This window comes from Erigeron canadensis, chromosome 4 (assembly GCF_010389155.1).
Source record: "Erigeron canadensis isolate Cc75 chromosome 4, C_canadensis_v1, whole genome shotgun sequence".
NCBI classification, from domain to species: Eukaryota; Viridiplantae; Streptophyta; class Magnoliopsida; order Asterales; family Asteraceae; genus Erigeron; species Erigeron canadensis.
This window is the reverse complement of record NC_057764.1, coordinates 2,620,943-2,628,687: the sequence shown is the minus strand read 5'-3', so window position 1 is coordinate 2,628,687 and position 7,745 is coordinate 2,620,943. Positions and strand designations below refer to the sequence as shown.

Genomic DNA, 7,745 nt, shown 5'->3' with positions numbered 1-7,745 from the left:
TCCCTCATCCATAGTGAACCTCACATCATTTATCCAGCCTAATTCTCTTCTTTTCTTCTCCATATTGATGAGATGGAGTACCAGTAGCTTACCGGAATAACAATAGCCACCACGAATCGCTGCCGTAACAATAGCCACCACCGCCCTCTCACCGGAAAAACGATAGCCGCCATCGTGCTTACACGGAGAAACAGTAGCCACCACCGCTGCTTGTAGCCACTACCGCTGCCGCTTACCTGAGAAACATTAGCTACCGCTATTGACGCTTACCGGAGTAACAACCACCACCACCGCCGCCGACTACTACTACTACTACTGTTTGTTGTGTGAGTATGTGAAAGGACCAAAATCGACTCGAACATTTTATAAGGTATTTCTTTTTCTTTTTAAAGAATGTACTCAATTATAAATATCGACAAATACAATTAGCAAAACTAGTTATAAAAGACAAAGCACAAAAATTAGAAATTTCGGCATGACCCATACGTAAAATCGTCATCAAAACCTGTTACGGATTATGAGTTTTCCAAAAATACATTTCAATCACAATCCAACACATTTTTAATACAAAATGACTCAATGGAAATAACCAAAACTTCGTAATTCTTACATTTGACATAATCAATAATTATACCAAAACAATCAATTTATCATGAGCCAATAGTTCAAAGGGGTCTCTACGGGTCCTATCAACGTTACCATTTCCGCATTTAGCTAAAACAATCAAAATCCATAAAGCAACTTCAAACTTTATATTACATAACTTGACTTCCGCTTCCAGGACAACCTATAAAAAGGGGTAAATAACTAAAAAGTAAGCAAAGCTTAGTGAATGCATACACATATATTCATACCAAGTCATCAACAATCAAACAAAATTGGCATGTAGTCTTTAACATGAACAAGCCATGATATTTCATACATACAATCACATGATCAATTCAAATTATATGGATCCATATACATTGCTAGTAGGACTTTACCCACCTACTAGTCTTTAACAACAATTTGCTAGTAGGACTTTACCCACCTACTAGTCTTTAACAACAAACTTGCTAGTAGGACTTTACCCACCTACTAATCTTTAACAACAAATTTGCTAGTAGGAATTTACCCACCTACTAGTCTTTAACAACAAACTTGCTAGTAGGAATTTACCCACCTACTAGTCTTTAACATCAAACTTGCTAGTAGGACTTTACCCACCTACTACTCTTTAACAACAAATTTGCTAGTAGGAATTTACCCACCTACTAGTCTCAAAATCAATCAAACAAATGAGTCATAGGAATTTACCCACGTATGACCTCTACTAACAAGAATATGAAAATTTACATATACACTCACCTTCTTCACGACCACAAATGTAAGATGACCATAACAACAAACGTATTTGATATCAACCTATCAATTCAAAATACAAAACACATATGGTCATCTATCACATATAAGGTCACTTAGTCATAATCACTAGCATTTCAACACCCAACCCATCATTTACAATCTTATATTAATCTTGGGTTGGTTCACATAACATGTATCTTTTATATCATTATCATAATGCCAAACTCACTTTTATAACAAAAATCCCCATATTTATATTTGACTAAGCTGCCTTCAAATGAGCATAACTCAAGTTCTACCAACTCTTTTTACTTGATTCTAGTGGCCAAGTTTATATGACACATAAACTTACATTTTATATTTAGTGACCAATGTGTGAAGTGTTCTTCAAAGATTACTTCTGGTCGTTTTAAAAACAGTTACAAAATCTGTTTTTTTTTCCAGCGTAAAGTCAGATTTGACCAGCTGTAAGTTTTAGCATATTAGACTTACTTAAAACCTGAACTAGGACCTGAAACAAATTTCATATGAAAGTTGACTCGTATACCTTTCAAACGACAGCTTACACGACTCCTACGGATATACGGATTGAAAGCTACGAGCATTTTAAAATGACACATTTTTCATGAAGTTGTTGTTCCAAATCCGAGTTTGCACAAAAACATTTCTAAAATCAACTCTAACAACTTCATGACACTTCATTTGATAACCTTAACTTAATATGCATAATAGGGGTTATTTTTAACATGATTTTAACATCAAGTAGTATGGTATTCTTATACTAAAACTCATTTATTTTTTTTGTTCTAGCACTTACTGGTCAGCTTGTAGAACTTTAAAGATTTGATAAACTTCTACTCAAAATTAATTAATGAAACTAATTTTGTTACAAACTAGACTCATACACCTTTCCAACGATAGGTAATATGTCTCGTAACTATTTACGGTTGATTTTCTATGATTTTTCGAAAACAACAAATTTTCTGCACTTAGTACGTGCAGGCATACATACGGGTTTTACATATAGTCACCAACATTCAACATAAATCAATGCTTAACACTTTTACTGGTTAACCTCAACTCAAAAGCACTTTTAGGTACTGATTTGAATAACTTTAACTTATCCAACAATATCAAATTTATCATTAAACCTTATCACTTTTTCAACCATCAAACTAGTTCAACTACTAACACTCACATCATACTTATATATCACTACCAACAATGTATTATGAGATTCTAACTTTATTATTCAACTTGCAAACTATGTTCATTATTTATTTCATAAATCCCCAAATATCTATAACAATAAAACCCTAATTCATAAGAAATCAAAATAAAGATTATACATTCAAGTAGATATGTAATTCATCACTCAATCACCCATGCAAGACCTAAAATTAACCTTTTTGTCCTCTTTTTGCTTTCTTAATATCGGCCATCACTACACCACCACCATAAAAATGAGTTTTATTCAAAGATTATTGTTATCTTTTTGATTATATTTGTTATTTGATGTATTTTTTTCTCTATTTTCTTTGATTTTCGGATTTGGGGGTTTCACCTTCAAGAACACACACAAAAAGATGGAAAAATGATATATTTTGGTTCTTTAATCCTTATTAGGATGTTAAGGCCGAAAATTGCAAGTAAGTCCCTACAAATTGATCAGTTTTATAGCTTTAGTCCTTCCATCCAATAACATAACATAACTTGTCCTATTTCTTTACAATACTAGTCCTTTTTCTAACATTCTTTTTTATAACTAATAAATTAGTATAAATGCTAAACATAACATTATAAAAATAATAATAATAACAATAATGATAATAATAATAATAATATTGATAATAGTAATAATAGTAATAATAATAATAATAATAATAATAATAATAATAATAATAATAATAATAATAATCATCATCATCTATATATAACTAATAACCTTTTGAATTTGGTATGTTACAGTATGTTAGATTGTGATGAATAAAGTTGCTAAAGAGATTAATAAGGGGGTTTCGAATATGGTGGTGTATGTAGTGTGTGGTGCTGAACAAAGTCAACACAGCCATCGAACTATTGGAGAAGATAAAGTGTCATGAGTTTTTTTATTGTTGGTGAAACACTGAAAATGGATCTGTGTGTGGGTGCATATCTATCATCGATGTAAATGAAACAAACTATGTCCAAAAAGTTATAGTGTGCATGAACTAACGTTTTTGTTTATTGTATGCAAAAAGTTAGTAAAAATGTTTAAATCATGCAATGTGTATACGTGGCGGCCCATATGAGCTGCCACATGTAATTTTTTTTTTAACAGGCCACGTGTAAGGTTTTGATTAGTCGGTCACAAAAAGTTACATGATATAAGCATTTTTACTAAGTTTATGCATACAATAAACAAAAACGTTAGTTAGTGCACACTATAACTTTTTGGGCAAAGTTAGTTGCATTCCGTCGTGCTAAACCCTATTATTTAATATTATTATTATTATTATTATTATTATTATTATTATATACATGACGATATATATAATATAATAATTTCCATATAAAACATGAAAATGCAATAAAGGGCAATTTTGTCATTCAACTCAATTTATATTCGAATTCCTTTTACTGAATTCCAATGAATTCTGTCAACCAAACACTAGACAAATTTTAAAACTTTCAGATTTCATTTCCTTAAAATTCCAATTCGTTTGACAGATTTCAATTCCCTCAAAAACATTTTGCGAACCAAACTACCCCTTAGAGAATATTTGTATTGCACATATCTTTGTTTGGCTTCATCATCTTGGATCTAAGTTGGATCCTTTTTTTTTTTGGGTTTATAATGTATCTTTCACGGTTACTTATTAGGCATGGTTGGGTGCGAAAACTAACAAGAAACAAGATAGATTTTTCTTTGGTGAGATCGATAGTTAGAGATCTGGCTAAAAAATCAGGCAAGCTGCCCAAGGGGGAATCTCCCCTAGTAAAGGTGAAAAGGTCAATTAAGTTTCAACTACCTTTTTAAAAAAATTTTTTTCTTAAGTTGTTGATTGATAGACTTTTAACATAAGATCATTATAACTAAATGTAAATAAGTAGGGGTTGAAGTAACAAGATTAGACTTACAAAAGGTGGTTGAAATCATGATGAAATAGCTGCGAAAATCGAATATAAGATGCTGCATGTTAAGCTCTTTCCTTTTTGTGTCTTAAAAATCCATATTTGTGTTTTACACTTTTACTATGGTTTTGTGAGGGGGATGATTTTGTATTTACACATGTGATTTTCAGGGGGAGAAAATTGTGAGGGGGAATGGAGGAGGATATATGCTTTTAGCAGCATATTTGTTTTTCCCTTAATTAATTGTTAATTCGTTAATCATCATAGAGCTGTACACTTTTTGGTGGGTTAGGTAATGAAGATGAAGATGTGAACTTAAAATGAAGAATGTCTGGTGTGAAGAAGGAAAAAGAAGAGAAGGCAGGTGTGAGGTTGGGAGCAAATCACCAAATTGCCCTCACATGAGGGGCACATGATTTCCACTTAACAAATTAAAATAGACGGTATCTTTCCCAGGGATGTAAAGTGCAGCAAAACTCAGTAGTTTGGACCTTTTCGACTAAAACTTTTGAGGAGGGATGTAAACCACGAAAACGCACAAACCACAAGGACGAATCATGCAATTAATTAACTCTTATTTTTTTTTATTGAAACCCTTCTAAGGTATCATAAATATTATGGCGTCCTTGACTTGTTGCTATAAGCCTATAACAATAATTATTTTCGATCTCTAAAGGGGTGTTCGGTAGATGTGAATGATAGAGAATGAAATCAAATGAGAGAATGGAAAGGGAATGGGATAAAGAAAAGTGAAATGATTCATTTGTTTGGTATTACTAAGAATCAGCATTTGTAGATATGAAGAAAACATCAAATCTAAGCAACTATCTCTACCGTATATACATCTTTTTATAAAAAAATTAAATACATATTTTGATAAATCCTTTGAAAATAATGAAGAATTATTATGTGCAAAAAACCATCAATTTCCAGTACCTTCTTTACGTGATAATATATATCAATTTCTTATGAATTAAAAACCCCAAAATATGCCATGTAATAAAAAACTTGATAGATTCATACCTGTATATAATGAAAATAAAGATATAAAAAAAGATTGAAGAACACTGGTTATGGTTGACTGGCAGATGAGTAAAATAGGATGGATTATACAAGAAAATAATGGATTCATACATGTCGAATAGGAAGAAATATTGATCACCTGGAAGGAAAATTAGGTATGGTTGAAGTTTATATAGCATGTGCACTTCATGTGCCTTCTTTATTATATCCTTGTTTTTTATTGCCAGATCTCATTCACATCAAGGACACGAAGCGGAACGAGCACAATATAAATTTGCATTCCTTTTCATCCTTTACTTTTTAGTGGGGAAAGGATGAGTTGGAAAGGGAATCCAATTATGATTCTTTGTTTCCATTCTTAACTGGAACCAAACATGTGAATAACACTCAATTACATTTCCCATCATTCCATTCACCTTTATCAAACACCTCCTTAATGTTCTTGATCTCTAATGTTCTTTGACTTGTACCAAAAACCACAAAACAAGTATAATCAACTAGTGAACTTTTTTTGCCGCCGGATCCTGTTATAAGAACACCCCAATTTGGCATGAACACTCCAATTCGACATAAACACCCACTATACGAGAAGTATAATTGTAGACTTCTCGTATGGTGGGTGTTTAGGGGGAGAATATATACTTACCGTATGGTGGGAGTTTAAACACCCACTATACACGAAGTATATATTGATACTTCTCGTATGTAACTTTGACTTTTGTGGTCAAAGGGTATACACTCGTGTATACAGTTCTCCAACTACTTGAAGTATAAGCGCATACTCACATATAATGGGTGTTTATGCTGAATTGGTGAGTGTGTATATAGCCATTCCCTTTTCATATACCGTAACGAATAGCATCACTATGTACAAACCAATCCCATCTTTCTTATTTGTATCAAAAAGCATTTGACACAATCAATCAATCGACACATATGTGCTCTTTACTTTAATCCTTAACTTCCTGGAGATTTTTATTGCTCTAGGATGCACTGGTCTTTTACTAGAATCACATTGTTCAACTTCAACCCAATTTAAGACTTTCATTATAAGCGATTCGATCAGGAACTTCCTTTATTTTTCAACTTCCTTTTTTCATACCCTTTTCCAGTACTTTTTCCATGAATCAGTTTACAGCCGGCCTCTGTCTCAATTTGTTTCACAAATTTGATAGCATCACTCTTGATTTCGTTCTTGTATCATGATTCTAGTTTACCAACTCTTGATTACTTTATCCTGGAAATGCAGCAATGGCTTTGTGTAATGTGGAATTTCCCTTGGATCTGTGGATGGATCCAGGATCCTTGTTCATGATTTCATGCAATATTTCGGTGTGTTCTTCTTTGTGAGTATTTGTTTCAGTGTCTGCTTCAACTGATATCGGTGTCAGTTACGGCTTGAACAATCTGATTGTAGATGTCAAGAAACTGATAGAACAATTTGTAGGATCCTCAAGATTAGTCAAAGTAGACAAAGTCCTGTGAGTCATAAAAAGTTGATATTAGTATAGCATATACTCGTAAGTGTTACAACTCGACAGGTCACATAGAAAACTTGCTAAAAGGGGAATGGGTCAAACGGGTCAACTTGGGGTAGAAGTAGAGGCGACGGTTTTGATCCATTAACTTAACAGTGGGTCAATCCACCTTGTGCGTTATATCTAACGGCTCAAACAGATAAAATGAAAAAAGTTGGTCAAAAAAGAAATGGGCTAAATTGGTTGAACGGGCAATAGATCATTTTAAATGCATAAAACCAGCAAAGTCAGTTTAGTTAAAAGACTCTTATTTTTTGAAGAAGATAAATTTTGGTAAATCATAATTCTATAGATTGATTACTTAAAAAATATATACACCGAAAAGGTTTTTTAAGCCAACCCGGTTCAATACTTCAGCCTATTACCAAGTCCGCATATTTTGCCAAGACTAGGTATAAGTGTTCCCACTTCCTGAATTAGAACAAACACAAGTTACGCTTGGGCCTGCCTTAGTGCTTGAAGGGCAACTTTCTTTCTTAGTGCTTGAAGGGCAACTTTCTGAGCTCTTTCATAGGACATCTTCATAACCTATATAACTTAGAATTGATAAAATATATTAAGTTTTGGATTAACTCAAATCTATCATTTCCAAAATTAGTATATCTCAACTTTGGCTCCAAGTTTCGTATCAAGGCTGCGATTTTGTTTCTTTATTTACGTATCAATTTCATAGTATAAATAGAGGCAGAAGTTGTAATCAAATAGAACAATCAATAACAATGTAGT

At 32.7% G+C, this 7,745-nt stretch overlaps 1 long non-coding RNA gene across 1 annotated transcript; it reads right to left on the bottom strand.

Annotated features, from left to right (window-relative positions):
* Window positions 1-576: 576 nt before the first annotated feature.
* LOC122598140 lies at window positions 577-6,086 on the bottom strand. The gene is made up of 2 exons (XR_006323542.1): window positions 5,621-6,086; window positions 577-787 (listed from the first exon to the last, which is right to left on the bottom strand). It is a non-coding gene; the product is annotated as an uncharacterized LOC122598140 (long non-coding RNA).
* Between the last annotated feature and the right edge of the window lie 1,659 nt (window positions 6,087-7,745).